Here is a 19,949-nt window from a genome sequence, read left to right as displayed (position 1 = left end):
TTTTTCCTCTCCCAAATCTTCTAACAGACTGGTTGAGCCATCTGATTGGCTGACAATTTCAACTTGGTACAAGGTGCCAAGCTGACTGCAAGGTGGCAAAATGGCCTCAGTTAATCCCACATTGGTAACTGGGATAAATGCAGTGCCACTGACCACTTGGACCAAAGCTGGAGAAGAAAGGAGACCATGAGGCAAACCGGCATCTAATAGTTCAAAAAGCGCTGTTCCAGTGTGTGCTGGAGGGGCTTTTTGACATGTGGTAGGTACAAATTTCATTGTGCCTGCGGGGATGCAAATTTTTCTTCTACCCTTAACTCTCACTGGGCCACTTACCTGTGCTTCAGGCTGTAGTTGGGCCGTATGACAACGCTGCAAAGCCTGCTGCCAAGGATCTTCCTGCACTAAAGGAAGGTCAAAAAGAGCAGAGCCATGTTCCAAAAACAGCTCCCTATAACACTCGCGGATCACATTCATGCCAAGTACTCCACATATTTCTGAGTTGAGGCTGGGCTCCAAAGGATTTCTAACAACTAACACACCACGCTTCGGTATTTGCCTCCCTAACACTTGGCAATCAAGCTCCAGGTAGCCAAAATAGGGAATATCTAGCCCATTAGCTGCCCGTACCCGCAGCCAATGGCATGCTTTCAGTTTCTTTGGACCCCAGTTCTTAAAATGTTTGGCAAAAAAACTCTGCGTGATGGTAGTGACCATGGACCCAGTGTCTAATAAACAGGAGACGTCTACCCCTCCCATATTAATGGTAACCTTTGGACAGGAGCCTACCAACTTGGGTGGGGGACCAGACCTTTGAGCATTACAACTGTTGGAGACAGTTCTACCCTCATCTGATATGTGGCTCAGCATAACAGAGGGTGCTAGTTTTCCGTCTGCATGGAAAACGTGCCCTGACCAGATGAGCTCCTGCTAGGGGCTGTAGATTCAAAGGCTACTACCCTCTCATTATCACAGTCTTTAGCAAAATGGCCAGGTTTCTGACACCGTCTGCAAATAACCTGCCTTCCTCTCTGCGTGAACCTAGACTTACTTGATGTATGGGCAACTCTCAACTCATGTGTAAGCTGATCAATCTGGGCCTGCTGCTGTTTTAATATTTCCTTAACCTCTGCTAATTCTGACCCAATAGTATCCCTTGGTGTATTCAACTCTTTTCCAAGAATTCTACTCTTTTCCAGAGGATCATTTTGAGTGCATTGATTTTAAATGGATCTAAAAAAGTTGGATCTCCAAATCTTTGGTCCAAATCTTTGGTCTGATGTGGTCTGTGACCCCATAAACGACTTCCCTAAACCTGCTGGTCTGGAATTCCAACAGTTCATCTAAACAAAAGGCACTTAGACTAAAACAGACATAGCTACGTTTATCCTACCATAAAACAATAAAACAAGGTACGACCTCTCCCATGCTCCCAGGGTGTGGGTGTGAATGCCAGAGCACTCTGGAATGCACACGAAGTCTTTGCAGACTCCTAAGGATCACACATCCTATCACTACACAATCGATTATACACCTCTAAGCATATATGGTTAAATATTTCTAAGCATAAATGACAATCAACAATATAAACCTGACACATAGGTTGGTGAGAACTATGTGGGCTTTATTCATTTCTGTAGTAACGTAACAAGCAAACTAGAGAGGAGGCTGGAATATTACATTTCAGACACTTTGATAATTTGTCACACATCCAGCGTCAAAACCTCTGAATTGGTGGACAGAACCAAAGAGCGTGGATGTAATTGTCAGGTGTATTGCCTTGACAGTGTGAGCAGATGTAAAACTTATCTTGAACATCCGTTAACATGTATGTGGGGAATTATAATTTCCAAAACCAAAGGGAAAACCAAATATATGTAAAGCTGCAAATAAAAATTTCTAGTTAACTCTATCAAACGCTTTTTCTGCATCTAGAGACAATATTGTGGTTTCAATGTTTTTACTACATAAGAAGTCTATTAAATTAAGTAATCTACGTGTATTTGTTGATGAGTGCCGACCTTTTATGAAACCAGTCTGGTCAGGATGAATTAAAAGGGAGGTTATTTTCTCTAATCTCTTTGAGAGAGCTTTGCAGATTATTTTGAGATCTACATTTATATGATATTTGGACGATAGCTTGAGAGAAATATAGGGTCTTTGCCTGGTTTTAGCAGGAGACTAATATTGGCAGAATTCATATTTTATGGTAGTCTGCCATTTTCTGTGTTTTCCTGCGACATTCTGTGGAATACTGGTGCCAGAATTATCCGGTATTCTTTGTAGAATTCTGCTGGAAAGCCGCCTTGACCCGGAGCATTATTATTGGGCATACTTATCAGGGCTTCCTGGAGTTCACCTGGTGTCAGTGGCAAATCCAGTGCCATTGTGTCACGGCGGGGTGCGCCGATAAGTTTAGTTTACAGGACCCAGAAGCAGACACTGAAAGGCGGAGTTGCTGGCTGAACAGAAGACGATCCTTTATTTGGATGTTGGCACATGAAAAAGCATGAAGCTATGAAAACTAAGAAAACTGTGAACACTCAGAAAACTAAAGGACTAAGAAACTCAGTGAAAATACTATGACAAACTATGAACACTGAGTAAACTATGACAAAACACTATGGGGATGCAAACAGACGACCTGACAACGAAACATAGAAAACAGAGGACTTAAATACACACATGAGGTGATCAGGGGAAGTCGAGACGCATGAGAAACAGCTGACAAGGATGAACAATGCACAGGAAATGTAAACTCAAACACAATGACATGAAAACTGGACTTTCAAAAATAAACAGAAAAACATGACAAGACAGGCATGACAGCATCAACCAGAAACATGACACAATAAACAACAATGGGAACATTAACACATGGGAACACCACTGACACACATGAACCTAATAACAAGGCAGGCCAAACAACATGGGCTTGACACATGAGACATGAAACACAAATGGCAGGTGAGACCAAAGCCCAGGGAAAAGGGGAAATGCGGGGATCAATAACAAAACTAAGGCTGAGCCACTCGGGGGTTTTACAGGAGCTAGATGAGCTTAACTGAACGATAAATGACAAAACATGAAGCCTCAAGTTCTAATAATGCAAAGCAAGAACCTAACATTTGCCCATACTAATAAAAGAAACACACAATATATCATGAACTCAAAATGCTGGGTCACAGATCCAGCCCATGACACATTGCTTGACTGTCTAGTAATTTTGGACAAATTACATTGTCAAGAAACTGCTCAATTTCATTATTATATGGGGTTATTTGTGGTGAATATAAAATTTTATAAGAATCCCTAAAAATGTTGTTTATTCTTTCAGAGTCACATATTGTGTTCCCAGATAAATCTAGTTGTTAATTTATTTATTTATTTTAGCTGGTTAGCCAGAAATCAACCAGATTTGTTACCAGGTTCAAAATTTTGCAAGTGAAGTCTTTGTACTAAGAATTTGGGGGTTTTATATTATTAATTTCATTTATTCTAGTTTTGTTTTACTTATTTAATCCAGTATTTCCTGATCTTGGTCGGACACGTAGGCTCCTTCTAAGGATTTGATGTGTTTTTTTAAATTCCTGAATATTTTTGTTTTCTCTTTTCTTTTTATGTGATGAGAAAGAAATTATTTTGCTGCTCATCACAGCCTTCCTGCTTCACAGAGAACAGACGCTGGTCATTACAGGCTAAATATAAATTCCACTCTTTATAAAATATTTAATGAACTCTTCATCTTTAAGCAGTGATGTATTAAATCTCCAGTTTTTATTTGGCAGAATGATCTTCTTATGTATTAGTATTAGAGATACAGGAGCATGATTGCTGACAGCTACGGGGTCAGTCTCAGTGTCTGAAATGTCACTCACAGTGAGCTGCTGATAGGAAATGATCCAGACAAGAGCAGGAGTGATGAACATGTGAGAAGAAAGAATATTCCTTACTGTTGGGGAGAAGGGAGCGCCATGCGTGGCAAAGTCCAAATTTGCTCACGTACTGTTTAACTACATTTGTGGACTGCCAATTGCACTGAGTTCCTGCTGTACTGAGCCTGTCCTTTTCTTCAGTTAGTCCAAGGTTGAGGTTGTCCCCAAGAACAAGTGAGCAATCTAGGTGTTCACTAAAGGCAGTGCACAAAAAACGTGGAAGAATGAGGGGTTATCAACATTTGGGCCATATATACTTACAATACACAATGTTTGGCTAAGTAAAGATAATTTAATGATTAGAAATTTACCCTCTGGATCTATAACTGCATTGAGTACTGTGAAATGAATATTTTTATGTATTACAATTGCCTAGAGTTAGAGCAGGCTGAGAATACATTAGGTGTTTTAAGTTCATCTGTAGCTGTGGCAGGTCTATGAGTGTCTTTGTCATTGTCTGGGCGGATCTGAGTAACTTTCCACTGCATCGGCTCCCCTCCTCTCGGTGGAGTCCTTGTTGTTCCTCTTTTGATGACAATCACACCAGAAGTATTTATGACCAGCGCACACAACTGGTCTTCACCAGATTACCTGCTAACCTTATTGGCATCTGGAGCTCACCTACCAAGTCTCACCATAACAAGCTCTGCTGGATTCTGGTTTGCAGCCACCTGTAATTTCTTTCCTCCCAAAAGTGCCAGCCTCTCCTGCCTGCCTCCCTGCATCGCACTCAGTACTCACCTGGACCTTTGCCTCACGCTTCCCCTCCAAACAAGCTCCACCTGCAGGCACGTAAGGCGGCTCAGTGTTATAATTATCAGATTAACTTGCAACTGTCTTTTTGGCCCCTCTGATAGCTCTCTCCTCTGTTTCAGTGCCCTGGTCTGCCATAGTTCCCCCCGCCCAGCCCCTGCACCCAGCCGTCACAGTGATCTGTCATAGTTATTGTCTTAGTCTCTCCTGTCTCAGAGTTTATGTTCCTCACCAAATATAGTCTGAGTTTTTAGTTTGCTTACCACTACAGACATTGTGAATAAAGATTCTTTCAAAAGATGCTTCTGCACAGTTTCACCCTTAAATTCACAAACAAAACAAAAATCAGATACGTGCCAAAGTCACAGTGTTCTGACAGTCTTTGCAGAACCACCACATACTGTGTGACTGTTTCTTCTTCCCACTGATTCATCTTGTGGAACTGGAAACTTTTGGCTATGACCAGTGGCTTGGGAGCAAAATGAGCGTGCAAAACATCCACAATATTTGCGCATCGATCTGGGCTTGTTCGGAGCTACCACATTACACAGCAGGCAATACGTTTTAGGTCCCATCACACTCAGCCGCACTTGTTTCCCAGACTGAATCTCCATCCATCCATCCTAAGCAGCCCCGAGGGCCATAACAAGCTCTGGTTTCTTTGCTTCAGTATTTTAATGGGAGCCACATGGAAAAAATGCCTGATACAGTGAATTTTCTATTACAAAAACAACAGACAGCATAACAAAAGTTACTCTGTTAATAAAGTTAAAAAGGCATTTAGTCCTTTATTCAAAATTTCACAAAAAAGAAAAAAAATTGTTTTCTTATTTTTTCTCATTCTAATTTTTATTCGTCATCCTTTACTTTTAATAAGCAAGTCAACAGTTGAAAGTCGTTTTTTTTTTTTCCATCTTTGATTTGTAGCAGGCCGGAGTTTTCTGTGTCTGCCTACTTCTAACAGGTTTGTGTCAAGGCTGGCTGTGATGCAGGCTGTTGCTGTTGCTGTAAAAACCAAACACTAAATATGAGGAAACAAAAACCTAAAACTAAGGAGGAACTAGGAACTGAGAACTAGGAATTACAAGGAAACCAAGGAGCACAGAGGAAACACAAAGTGGGACAATGTGACAACAAGCAGAAGAAGTCAGAGGACTAGACTAGATAGACAGAGGACAACAAGACGATGGGAAACAGCTGGAAGTATTCAGACACAGTGAGACTGGGAGGAAGCAAAACATGCTGAACATTAGACAAGAGACTGTAAAAACAAAACAGGAAACACACTGAGACACAGACTAAAAGACAAAGGCTGAGACCAGGGGAGAAACAAGGGGAGAGCAAGACAGACTGAGGAGACAGAGAGGGCGAGAGACATGACAGGCTGGGGACGAGATCAAGACAGAGCATGGAAGGGAACAGACGAAATCAACCTAAGGACTAGAAACACAAATGATTAAAGCAGGAAGAGCAAGGAAATGAATAACACTAAATCCAAGAATATCAATGAAACCACAAAAGCACAGTGGGTAGGGATGGGTATTGATAAGATTTTCATGATTCCGATTCCATTTTCGATTCTGTTTAACGATTCGATTCTTTATCGATTCTCTTATCGATTCTTATTTTTAAAAAAAGGAGAACACTAAGGTCGATTAGCTTAGAACTTTGTTTTATATCTTCTCTTTGAATAAGATAGAAATTTAGGAGTAACATGGCCTTACAAACCCAACAGTGAGATCTTAAGAGATCCAGCCTACGGCTCTTCAATGGGGTGGCACAGGGTCCCCAGGAAAAATATTGTAAATGTAAAATAATAAAATAAATATTCTTCTGTAGCAATAACAAAGTATAACATAAATTATTCTGTAGCAATTACACAAGAATATCCAGTAATGTCCCTGCCTACAATTAAACACATTCACTTACTGAAAATCATCTGCTGTGGCAAATGGATGCAAGCCTTTGACCACAAACTGAGTCACTGCTCGGTGACATTCGTCTATCCTGGCCTGAAAGGAGACGCTACCGGCAGACTGCAGCGAGAACTGCCAGCATCTGAGCCAGACTCTGTCTCATCATGGTCACTAAATGCACAGTAATGGCAGGTTTGTAATAAGACAGATCGCGCTAACATAATATGCACTGTTGTTGATTATTTACCTGCCGCATTAACGGGAGAGGACGTGCAAACGTTACCGCTGCTGCTGGGTTGAGATTCACGAGTCCAGAATTAAAAACACGACATTCATTTAAGGTCATCGCGTGTTTTGTGAGCAAATGCTTTTGCATGTTCGTAGTGTTTCCTCCCTTAAATGAAATATCTACTTTGCAAGTATTGCAAGTTGCCCTGTTGTCATCCGTTCTCATAAAGTATAACCAAAGTTTTGAGCGTTAGGCGCCGTGTTTCCTGCCAGGTAAATGACGCTCCGCAACGTGGTGACGTCATTCGGGGCGACTGGAATCGATAAGGGAATCGTTTGCAAAAATGGCAAACAATTCCAAGGAACTGAAACAGTGGGAACCGGTTCTCAACAAGAACCGGGTTTCGATACCCATCCCTAACAGTGGGTCACCGAGCCAGCACCATGACAGTTTGGCTCCATGTGACAGCTGCTGGGCCCAGTATAGTAATGCATGGTTTAGCCTAGCATTTCATTTTCCCTGGGGTGGGCCAGTCTGTCACAGGGTTGCCACAGAGAGACAGAAAACCATTCCCACATAATAATAGTAGAATTCTAAGTTTCAGTGTTATTCTGGTTAAGAGTTTGTTCTTAGGTGCCTGTCATGTTTCCTGTTTTACTTTGAAGGTCCGTGTCTCATGTTAGTGTGTCCAGTGTTACGCTCCCCTGTGTTGTCATTATGTTACATTCATTACATTACCGACTCAGCTGTGTCCTCATGTGTCGCCACTTCTCCTGATCACCTCCTCGCCTCTGTCTGCTCCTGGGTCCACCTCACTCACTCCCCTCGGTCTGCCCCGCCGACCGTGACGTAATTGCCATTTGACCTAATCTATCTGTGTGTTTGGACTTTGGGCCAAAGCTGGAGTAGCTGGTGAGAACCCACACAGACACGGGGAGAAAATCCAGACTCCACACAGAAAGGTCACAGCTCACCAGTGGGTTCACATCCAGGTCCTTCGCAAAAACACTCACCATTACACTCCGACGTATCTGGGAATAGATTTTTTTGGCAAATCACTTAACTGAAATTGATGGGTCAAACGATGATTTAATGATCACACACGTGGGAGATGGACACTGATGCAGACAGCCTCAAAATCTCAAAATGGTGGAGCATTGCTCAAACTTTTATAGCCTCTGGTGCCTCCACCTTATCATAAAAAGCCTAAACATTCACATGCTCTCTCTCACACAGCGCCTGAGCTACGACCTTGGCTCCCTGTTTATCTGCTCCTGCTGAAATGGGGCAGAAAACTCCAGCACACTCTGTTCTCTTCTACTCAGACAAATTAGATTTCTTATAACTCAGCAGTATAATGCATCATAAAACAATATCATTCATTCACAACAAGTCAGCAGTTTAATGTAATGCAAATCAGTTTAACTAATGCAATAGTTATCAGCTTCTTCTAATTCAGGAGAATAATGCAAACTAAAACTACATAATAATTCACAATCTTTAATTAGGGGTATAACATGGCATAAAATAATATCATAATTTTACAATTCCCCCTGATGAGGTCATTAGAATAATGACCTCACAAACACCCTGTAGCCCAGTGTGGCCGGGTTCATCTCTTCTCACTCCTGAGGTCCTTTGTCCCCCTGAGGGGCAAACCATATGTAAGATGACCTCTGTGTTTGCGCAAGTCAGGTGCAAGACAAACTATTACTACAAGGATAGCAGATCCAGATGACACTCCCCTGTTCTCCCACAGCTTTATTTGGTGTTCCCTTATACCATTCAGACGTAGACTAGAACCTCTGTCCGAAGAGCTCTTAACCTTTATTTTATTGCTGCAGCTACCAGTGTCGTCCAGTTGCGTGATCCTCTGTTCTTCTTACTTCAACCTCAGGGGTTAGACAACCCTTCAGTCGTGACACAGATCAGGGGATTATTCTGCCCCTATTTCAAACAACGATCTGTGTATCCTCGGGTCCTGTGTCTCCCGTGTATCCTCCAGAAAAGAACAGGAAGGCGTCCCCCTTTTGCCCAAGAGCCTCTCGAACCTCGTTGGTCTGGTGTTTCCGGATTTCCGTCAACCCCTTCATGGTTATTGCTGTATTTATGGGATTCATCCTTTTGAAGTGACTAGCTGGAGCCCAAACGCCATGACCCTTGGACCCAGTTGGTGTCTCGGCAGTCACTGTATCTGTCTCTGCTGCGAAGGACCCTCGTATCTCTGTGGCCTCGTCTGGAGTCTGTTCCTTTCTCTGTAAGAGACAGAAAACCAAAACACCTCTCTTCCTAACCCTAATAATCTAATGTTGTTATCTACTGACCTTCTAGTGATTCAAAATTGGTCTAAAACATTCAGAATGTCCCAGGGACTTATTCTAATCATATCTTATGTGTGTGTAAGCGTGTTTGCATTTAGCCCTCTGCACTCAAGGCATTTCTTACACTTTATCAGTCCGGACCATCACGCCGAACGAAGCTTCTGACCTTCAAAAGGCCGAGTGCCAACTCGTTATAAGCACATTTGCAAGGTGTGTCTGAAAATTATTGAAACCCCTCTTTTTAACAAAAGACAAAAAATTAACAAATCTTCTAAACGCTATTCAGTTCATTTCAATGAGTAATGATTAAACATGAAAGTGATAGTTTATGCTTTTTCACTGATTCTCTAAAAGGTCCGTCTTCTCGGGCCGCTATTAGCTTAAGCTTTACCATTCCTAAATTATTAAAGACACAAATGAAGTTATAAAATGTTCAAATAATCCTGGTTTGATGTTAAAGCTCAACTTCCCCCCCTTTTTTGACACATTCCAATGTGTCAAATCAACGGAGCTAGAACATTCAAAAAAAAGTTAGGCAGCTACAAAGTTTCCCAGACTCTTAAGGTGATCCGCGTGTAACGTTCTGACTCAGGTATTTAATATTTTAATAAATCTCGTTTAATTAACTGCCACTATTTAAACTAACCTTAAAGACATAATTTAAGAAAAGATCACAAAGAATAACATGATATCAGTGTTTTGTAAGCGCGTGTGGCCTTCTATGCTCGAAGCCTTTTCCCTCAATAGATCAGTCAGACATTCGCGCTGACTGTAGCTTTTAACCCTTATTAACTTGAGCACAACTCCACAATGAGCAACAAGTTGCAATATGTATAAAAATGATCATGGTTACACTTGCAATGAAAAATTATATCATTATCCTAACACCTGTAAATGGAAGATTCATCAGAAGTTATAACAATCACAGGAACACAGATGTTAGTATAAGGTCAAAAACTTCAATAAATGATCATCGATGCAATGCTTGTTGCATGATTCTCATACAATAATAATGCTGACATTGAAAATAACAGTATAACACCCCCTTTTGTCCCGTTTCACTTGACACCTAAACGTTTATAAATGCCTCTTTAATTCTTGATTTTATTTCCCCCTTTTCTCCCCTTACTGACCACAGCAGGGGGATCTTAGTTTTGAATCAGCCATGAATCCAGCTCACCTGATTCATCAGTGAGCTCCACCATCACTGGCGTCTGACAGGGTGGCGCTGCATACTCTTCCTTTAATGTCACTATTTTCAACCTGTTAATTAAAGTGTTTAAACCTGAAGTCGACTACGTCCACAACAAGTCAATACAGCCGTAAATGAGGCCAATTATCAATCTATTACCAATCAATAACAACAGATAACTTCTATTTTATGCATGCTTTTAATCAACCACTCACCCAGAGGATCTCCAATCCCAGCAAGTTCCTTCTCCTCCTTTAATGAGTCTGTCCTCCTTGCATGCCCTGGTAACTGGTCCATCCAGAGCCATATGATCTCAAATATACATACGACAAGCCAAACCACACCTTGGTCACACCAATCCCTTTCCACCCCCAAGATGTCCAATGCCATCCTAGTATGGACTGTCAAATGTGGCTTTAACGCTGACTGTCCTGACAATCCATTTTATAACGTTCCTGGTCAGATTTGCCAATCTCTGCACCAGAGTTTTAAACGTTTCGCCATTTTCATTAGGTTTTATTTTTTATTTAGTTTCGACTCCAGATTTTCAATTTTTTGCCAGTTGTAATTAGTTTTTACCAATTCTTTGCTAGTTTAGTCTAGTTTTTATTTTCTGAAAATCCTTAGTTTCAATTTAGTTTTATTTGTGTTTTGCAAAAGTTAAGTGTAACAAACTCTCAGTTCCATCATATCAATCATGCTCTTCTGCTTATCCTTGGGTGTTGAGACTAATAGCTATTAATTCTTGCCGCACCGAGTGTTCCTAATTTTGGTTGAAGTCAATTCATAACCTTTTCCATGCGATTGTTTCACACCTTTATTTAGATGTCCCAGTCCTGTTATCTCGGGATACATCACGCTGCCTTATCTGGGGTTAGCTGTTTTCTTGGAATGCGAGTTAAGTGGGTGAGCTCTTCAAAGAGGGGGAGTGTGCTCCCCCTGATGAGGTCTTCTAGGTAAGCTAGGTTAACCTTCTTGTGTGAGCTTTTCAAGTGCACTTTTAAGGTTTGTGGGATTTTTTTTTTTTTTTTATATATATATTGTGCTTTTCTACTAAAATGCTTTTACACAGTTGCTTTACACAATTTCTTTTGACACCAGATGCTGCTAGTGTAGCACTGTGTGTGGACACAGACCCTGAAACCAAACCCATCACAAATAACTGACTGCCTCTGGGGCAATGGTCCATGTTTTGAGGCACCCTGTTGTCAGTGTTTATCTGCATGCAGCCTATATGTTTGCTTAATACTAAAGAGGTTCTGGTAAAAACTGAGGCTGCATAATTATGTACAGATTAGAGATGGCACGATACCACTTTTTTATGTCCGATACCGATACCGATATCATAAATTTGGATATCTGCCGATACCGATATGAATCCGATATAGTGTTTTTTAATCAACAAAACTGTTTTTTAAAATATCTTGCTGCATTTTGCAAGTCTGCAAGTTCATACTCAAGTTTAAAACAACAACTACACTAAAGCTATTCTGTTATACCTGTATACAAAAAAAATATTTCATAGTTCAGCAATACTGATCAATCTAATAAACTTAAACCTACACCATCCTCCCTATTCTGGTATTTTAAAGAGTACTTAGCGTAAATATTAAGCAACCTAACTAATAGGGTTCCAACTCCCAGCAACAACAAAAATAAAAAAATAAAAAATAGGGAACCACCCCTCACGCTCCACCTCATGATGCTTAATCGACGTAATCAACCTTAATTTGATGCAGTGTGAAAAAAAATGCACAGAAATCAATTATTTTTCAAGAAATATTAAATAGATTCAACATCTTTCTTCAACAGAATTGCAGACTGCACAGATGGTACCTTCCCAAAGGAAAAAGTACTATAGCTTACTAGGGTATATATATTAGACTTAATAGTTACTATATACAGTAATTGACTTCTATTCATTTTACATCAAATTAAAACTTTGTGTGTCAGATAATTATTTATTAAAAGCTAGATATTTTAAATGAGAATAAGAAAGAAAAGTATGTCTTTGTGCCCCCTTTTCCCAGTTAATGCCCTATCGGCCCCCCTGGCTAAACTTTGCTAGATCCGCCCCTGCACAGTTACCAGCGTCAGCTACGTAGAAAAAGATCCTGGTGTAGAAATTAATATTAAATAAATTCTAACAACAGCTGATCAAGCTTAAACGTGCTGCTGTTGTTCAGCTGCTGGTTTCCTCTTTCTGGTGCAAAGTGGGCCAAAAGCAAAGACGGACTCACGACAGAAAAGCCGATCAGCTGATCATTTAAGCAGTTTCACGATTGAAGTAGCAGCCGGAGAGCGAGAGGCAGTCGCTCGTTAAGCTTAACGCAGGAATGCTTTACAAACATTCAGAGATGGACTTACACACTTGCTTTACTTCTCTCGGGGATAACTTTGTCGGAGATGAAATGCCAGGTTGCTAGCGAAGCTCCACATGCTATCCAGACCACCGACAGGTCCCGCATACCACAGCCGCTCTATCACGTGATGCATACTGCTCCGACTGCTAACGTTCTGAGGTGAGTTACGGCGTGTTGCAAGTTTTGTGAGGTGCTTTCGTGATATTTAATGGATCGGATTACATTTTTTATTTTTCTCCGATATCCGATCCAGTCATTTAGGTCAGTATCGGACCGATACCGATACGTAATATCGGATCGGTCCATCTCTAGTACAGATACCCTTGTAGAGTTTATTTTAAAAAGCTAATACCTGAGTTAACAGTGGTCTGCATTATTTTCAAGTTAAAATGGTCTCAGCTCTCGCTCTCTTTTCAAGATTAAGTGTGCGTGAAAGGCACACGAGAAAGTGTTCAGGACAAAACACCGGGCTCTGTTTTCTTCTGTTCAGTTACCAAAACATGCTCCCTGAGTCCTGCTGGTCACATATTTGCACCTTGACATAAATATTGTTGTCAGGTGATGTTGAATTTATTTGAATTAACAGAATTTTCTGTTTGTTTGGCCTCATAAACACACGAGAAGAGAAAACAATAAATAAACAAAGTTTATTTACATAAGGCTGTGCTGTCTGTGGGGAACAGGCAAAACATTCTTCTCTGGTTTGCAGCTGTAGTTTCTATTCACAGAACCACATGGCTTCTCTTCACGCAGACCTACAGTGAAGTCAGAGACCCTCGAGTGTCACTTACAAAGTGCTTCTCAGAAACACATAATAAACAAACAAACTAGGAAGAAACTGTAAAAGCAGTTTTCATATCAATTAAAATTGGCCATGCCAGATTTAAGTCAATGTCAAATTAAGAAGATGATACCTTTATTCCATTCTTTACAACAGAATTACATTGTAACTTAAAAAATCCAAAACTTTGATAAAAAAGGATCGAGGTAAGGTAAGACTGTCAAACACATAAAAAGTATAGTAAGATTTACAGAAAAGACATTGCCAAAGCTGACTGTGTATATTCTGTATACTCTGAATATTCAGAATATTTACACAATCTAAAAGTATTTTGCAGTGTAGATTCATTCAGACTGGAGTCGTGTTTTCACTTTTCTTGTTCTTGTTCTAACAGAAATAACAGATTTTTCTAATATCTGTAAAACAGCAACAATGATTGATTGATTACAACAATCAAACCAACAGGAAATAAAAGCATAAATCGTACTCAGTGTCACTAAAACTGAGTGGCCTGGTTACATTGTTTATATGTTTGTTTGTACATGTTTGTTAAAGGTGAAACTAGACTCAAGTGACACACCTAAGTTTCTGACAGCTTACTTTAAATGAACAGATAAAGGGCTGTGGATGTGATGCCCAGTTTGTGCTTGCCTCAACCATTGATGACAGTTTCTGTGTTATCTCAGTTTATTCTTCTTCTGTTGTTACTTTCTTGATATTGGTTCGACTCTCTGTAAGCCTGGGGAGCAGCTACCCCCCTCAGACGGACGGTGCCATGGTTCGGGGTCTTTGACCCAGTTTTTGTGTTATTTCTACCGTGGTGTTTCTTGAGCTCTGTTTTCCCGACACACTTCTCTGTGTCTCCCAGTCTTCCCAGCCATGTACCCATGTCTCATTTGTCTGGATTAGTGTCAGCTGTGTTCCCACCTGTGGTCTGTTCCCTCATTATCCGCTCTGTGTATATATTGTCTGTGGTTCCCGCTGCTCTCTGTTCTGTCCTCCCTCGCAATATGGTTTCTGTTTTGATGCAAAGGTTTGATTTGTTCAGTTTGAATACTCTGTGAGCAGAGAGCACAAACGTGTCGAAGGATTGGCTGCGTTAGTATCTCATGTGTACACTAATGTCTGCATTTTGATTTTGTTAAATACGAACACAATGATAGCAGAAGTGCTGCCACGTGTGTGGCCACACAGAGAGGACCAATGTGTCTATTTGGTAGTTCGATGACAGGCTTCAGTTAGTTATGAGTGTGTGACACCTGCGTAACACACACACACACACACACACACACACACACACACACACACACACACACACACACTGGCGTTACGTTTGGGCACCAGCCCTTTTATTAGTAGCAACACAAACTGCGGTTTTGTTGGCCTTCCAGCTCAGGATGCAGACACTCCTTTATATTGTAAGGCAGACCCTACAATAATAACACAGAGAAAAACCCAACAATCATATGACCCCCTCTGAGCAAGCACTTTGGCGACAGTGGGAAGGAAAAACTCCCTTTTAACAGGAAGAAACCTCCAGCAGAACCAGGCTCAGGGAGGGGCGGGGCCATCTGCTGTGATTGGTTGGGGTGAGAGAAGGAAGACAGGATAAAGACATGCTGTGGAAGAGAGACAGAGATTAATAACAGATATGATTCAGTGCAGAGAGGTCTATTAATACATAGTGAGTGTCCAAATTCATGGGCTGCATCCTCCTGAGGCCGCATTTGTAGACCGATTACGTCACAGCGACGCGCCGAAGGCTGTCCAAATTCGTAGACTCCTCCGAATGCAGCCGACAAATGCGTCCTCCTTTTCCCCGAATTTGAAGGATGGGTCGGGTGTGTCCTTCGTGGCCTACCATATCCCAGAATTCATAGCGCGGCCCAGCCAAACTCCAGTTTCCAACAATGGCGGCCGCTACTAAGTTTTAAAATTACTCATACTAATCTTTCTGGGTCACAAAATAAACTTTTAACATATTTTCAGGCAAGAAAGTAGTTGTGTAAACATCAAATATCTGCTCGGTTTATCAAGATATCCCATATTTGCAAAAGTGCATCGACGTTTTCGGAGGCTTCTGCTACCCACCAGCTCGACAGCTAGCCGGGAGCTCGAGGGTTACTGATGCGGCCGAGAACGGCACAACTCCCGGCACATCATTTTCAGATCACCGCGGAGTTTCGCTGCTCGGGTTAAACGTAATATATAAGTCACTTAGACAACCTAAAAATGTTATTGTTGGGCTTTTTTCAGTGTTTTGTTTGTTCGTGAGTAAATCGGTTTGGCTGAGATTAAAGTTATTAGATTAGATAAAATAAAACTTTATTAATCCCCCGGGTGGGTTCCTCCTTGGTTTTCACACAGCTGACTAAACGTCAAACAGAAAACTTATTAAACAGAAGTATGAGACAGTCGAGAATTTACGCCAGTGTCTGGTTATATTTTAGATAGCAAGGAGCAGACGGCTGAGACAGCGGTGACGCTAATCAGAAGGCTAGACCGTCCAATTTCCCCAGCCGTTTACTTCCGGCCTACCTGACCTTCTGAGGACCCGGCCCACGTAGACCGCGAAGGCCGGGTCCTCAGGAGGATGCAGCCCATGAATTTGGACACGACCATAGTGAGTGAGAAAGGTGACTGGAAAGGAAAAACGAGTCAATCAACCTGGCCACACCTGTTCCCACCACGCCTGCCCCTGTGAGCTCACTGTGTCACCCTCCTCTGCAGCAGGCCAGAGACCACAACTCTACCAAAAGTGGGAAAAGAAAATGTGTTCATGTTTGCAGTTTTGTCTTGTTATACAATATTTGAAATTTAAAAAATTAATCACTATTTTTTGCTTGTTTTGTATTCCTTGAACACAACAGTGGCCTTCACATGAGATGACAGTGCCGGGGAGGAGGGGAGGAGACACATAGAGATATCACTGCAACCTCTTTAAAACATGGAGAGAGGCTGAAACCACTTCTCTGATGAGTCTAGTGAAGGAAAGAGATTTGTTGGGTCTTCGAATGTTGCTGCGTTGCAACAGCGTTTTTGCAGATGTGTTCTCCTTCCTGCCCAGAGCATCATTTTGAATCATGCCCAGGAATGACAGTGTGATCACAGGCCTACAAATGACCTGAGCATAACAGCCAAATTGTTCACAAGGATTTGGCTGAGATGCTGAAAACTGGAGTAATAGAAGAGTTTCACAGTGTTGACGAGCTCCTGGTCCGGGTAGGCATTGCTCGCTGTGTAACGTCACTGGATTCTCCGCTCCGATTGCATTGTACCAATTCATCACACTTACTTTCAGCTTGTTCAGAGCATCCGCCCCTTTTCTGTGCCTCATGGACCGGGTGCTGCATCCGCATGCTACTGCAACACAGCACCCATCATCCATAGTGACACCTGGGTGGAGCATGTGCACCAGCTGGCCATGGTCCTACAGTCTCTGAGGCGAGTGGAGCTTATTGTCAACTGGAAGAAGTGTGCGGTTAGCTGGAGGGGGAGGTACAGTATCTGGGGAACCACATGGGAGGCAGGCAGGTGCGCCCTCGGATGGAGAAAATGGCTGCTGTCACATCCTGCCCGTGTCCCAAGACCAGCCGGGACTGATTGTGTGATCATGTACTCACATGTCAGTAGAAAGCTGGGACCCAAGAGGAGAACTGCCACGGGAACAAGTCCACTGAAAGAACACTGTATATAAATGTCACCAACCCAACGGTGTCTACTCATTGGGTCCTTTGTGTCACATGCACAACATGGTGCTTGCAGGAGGATGACAAAATTACCAGGTGGAGCACTGTTGAGTGAACCCAGCTGGGTAATCTGAGCTGTGCATAAGCGCAAACAAGGACTCGATCCTTGATCCGAACGCACAGGAAAACAACCCTCTCATTCACCGGTGAAAACCCAATGTACTGGCAGATACAAGAATACCTAACCTGCCTGCCGCTCACCAAGGGCAACTCCAGACCCAGACAGACTTTTAATTCATTTGAAAGCCTGATGCTGAGCCTCGTCCACCCCAGCTGTGAAACTCAGAAACCAGTCTTACTTGTTATCATCTATCGTCCACCTGGGCCTTACACAGAGTTTCTGTCTGATTTCTCAGACTTTATATCTAATTTAGTTCTGAGCTCAGATAAAATAATTATTGTGGGTGATTTTAACATCCATGTAGATGCTAAAAATGACAGCCTCAACATGGCATTTAATCTGTTATTAGACTCAATTGGCTTCTCTCAAAATGTAAAAGAACCCACCCACCACTTTAATCACACTCTAGATCTTGTTTTAACATATGGCATAGAAACTGAACATTTAACAGTGTTTCCTGAAAACCCTCTCCTGTCTGATCATTTCCTGATAACATTTACATTTACAATAATTGATTACACAGCGGTGGAGAGTAGACTTTATCACAGTAGACGTCTTTCTGAAAGCGCTGTAACTAAGTTTAAGAATATAATCCACCCACTGTTATCATCTTCAATGCCCTGTACCAACACAGAGCAGAGCAGCTATCTGAACGCTACCCCAACAGAGGTCGATCATCTTGTTAATAATTTCACCTCCTCACTACGTACGACTCTGGATACTGTAGCTCCTGTGAAAACTAAGGCCTCAAATCAGAAGTACCTGACTCTGTGGTATAATTCTCAAACACGTAGCCTAAAGCAGATGACTCGTAAGCTGGAGGCGACTGTTGTTGTGATTTGGCGCTGTGTAAATAAAATTGAAAAAATCCATAATGAACAAATAAAATTCATTTTAAAAGTATTTTCTTTTACTAACATAATGTTGAAGTGAAGAAGCCTCTTGGATGAGAAGTGAAATGTCCTTATAAAACTTTCCAAGCTCGTTAGACAATAATCTTGAATGAATTGAATAAATATGGCTGCTATCGCTCCATCAGTTCATCCACCTTATGTTTTGTTTTTATCATTTTAAATTTAAATTAAACTCAGTGGATACACAAAATACTACATCTGGAAAATGTTTTTAAAAACTCACAAGTGCAGTTAAATGTTGTGTAAATGTATACAATCACATAACTGCTCAAAATTTGCAGAGCTGTTGGAATCTTTTGTAAAGCTGTCAAATCTATAGCTCTGGTTCTGAGCACCTGGTCCTCATAGTCATAATCTGACTGTGCCTGGCTGTCATGATGTGTTTGTCCCAAATGGAATCAAACAGCAGAGTCTGTCAGCTGTTATTACTGAAACATAGACTAAGTGAATTCTTTCAGAGCTGGCTCCTTATGCTCTTATTCACTGGCAGAGTCTGTGGACTTCAAAGTCACTTTTAGGCTCTTGAACCCTGATTTCTTTTTAATAAATTATGTTAGAACTGTGTTGTCCATGGTGTATACAACATATTATGCTTGTTCGTGGAGTTGGTTTCATTATTTTGATGAGTATCCTGTTGTGTCACAGCCCATAGTCCTAAATGTTGAGTCCATTGTCACCTCATATTCCCTGACACATATGCATGTGGGGTGGCCTCAAACAGTTAAGTGGGACACAGCAAGAAACTGCACGTGGGCCATTACACAATCAGCTGCATCACCATCTGATAATCATGGGGACCAGCAAGGAAAAGATTCACTGTTTTCTTTGGAGCAGCGTCTTTAAAAGAGAGCTCAGAGATCAACAGTTGACAGAAGCTTTTGAGTTTAAAGCACTGAGGAGACAGTTTTCACATAATGGGCAAAAGAACTAACAGCAGGCTTTGAAAATCCTCAGATAAATAAAGATACAAATGATACTTAAGCCATTTTGTATCAAGCTGCAAGTATGGTTTTTAATTTTGCAGAGTTGGAAATTTTTAACATGGGTGTCTATAGGGACCGACCTCCCTCTGAAACCAGCTTCAAGCGGCACTTATGGATCTGCAGTTTTTGATACTTCCTCGCTGGCCTCATTTGCCATCTACAGAGGTTGTCACTTGGGGAGCATTTTCAAACGTTTTCCATCCACTCACAAATTGAAACGAGGCCCCAAACTTGTTCAGCCTTTAGTTTAGAAAAGTTCAAACAGCAGAAAAGATACTTTTCTATGCAATTGTCACTTTTATCAGTTATTTTTCAGCTTCATTTGGATAATACATTTCAATTGTGTTAGCAAACAAAAGAGCAGCTATAGCAAACATGCGAGACTAAGGATGTCCTATTGGGGTAACTCGGAAAGTTACATTCAGATTAAAAGGTTTTCACTGACATGCTTAATTTCTATTTTATGTCTGCTTATCTTTCTTTTAATTTAAAAATGTCTGAAAACTCTCACAGCCGTGGTATCTGCCGACTGTTCCTGGGAAACAGACTCTTTCTGTATCTTCATAGCTGTTCTTTGCTGACAATAGTAACACTTTCCTTGTATCTATTAGTCTTCACATCAGCTGACTGTGTACCTGTATTGTCTGGCATCCTGAAGGTATTCACTCCACATCACCATTTTCACATGTTGTTGT

The sequence above is a fragment of the Aulonocara stuartgranti genome (assembly GCF_965226115.1).
Source record: "Aulonocara stuartgranti genome assembly, chromosome: 11".
In the NCBI taxonomy this organism is placed as follows: domain Eukaryota; kingdom Metazoa; phylum Chordata; class Actinopteri; order Cichliformes; family Cichlidae; genus Aulonocara; species Aulonocara stuartgranti.
This window is presented reverse-complemented; position numbering follows the sequence as displayed.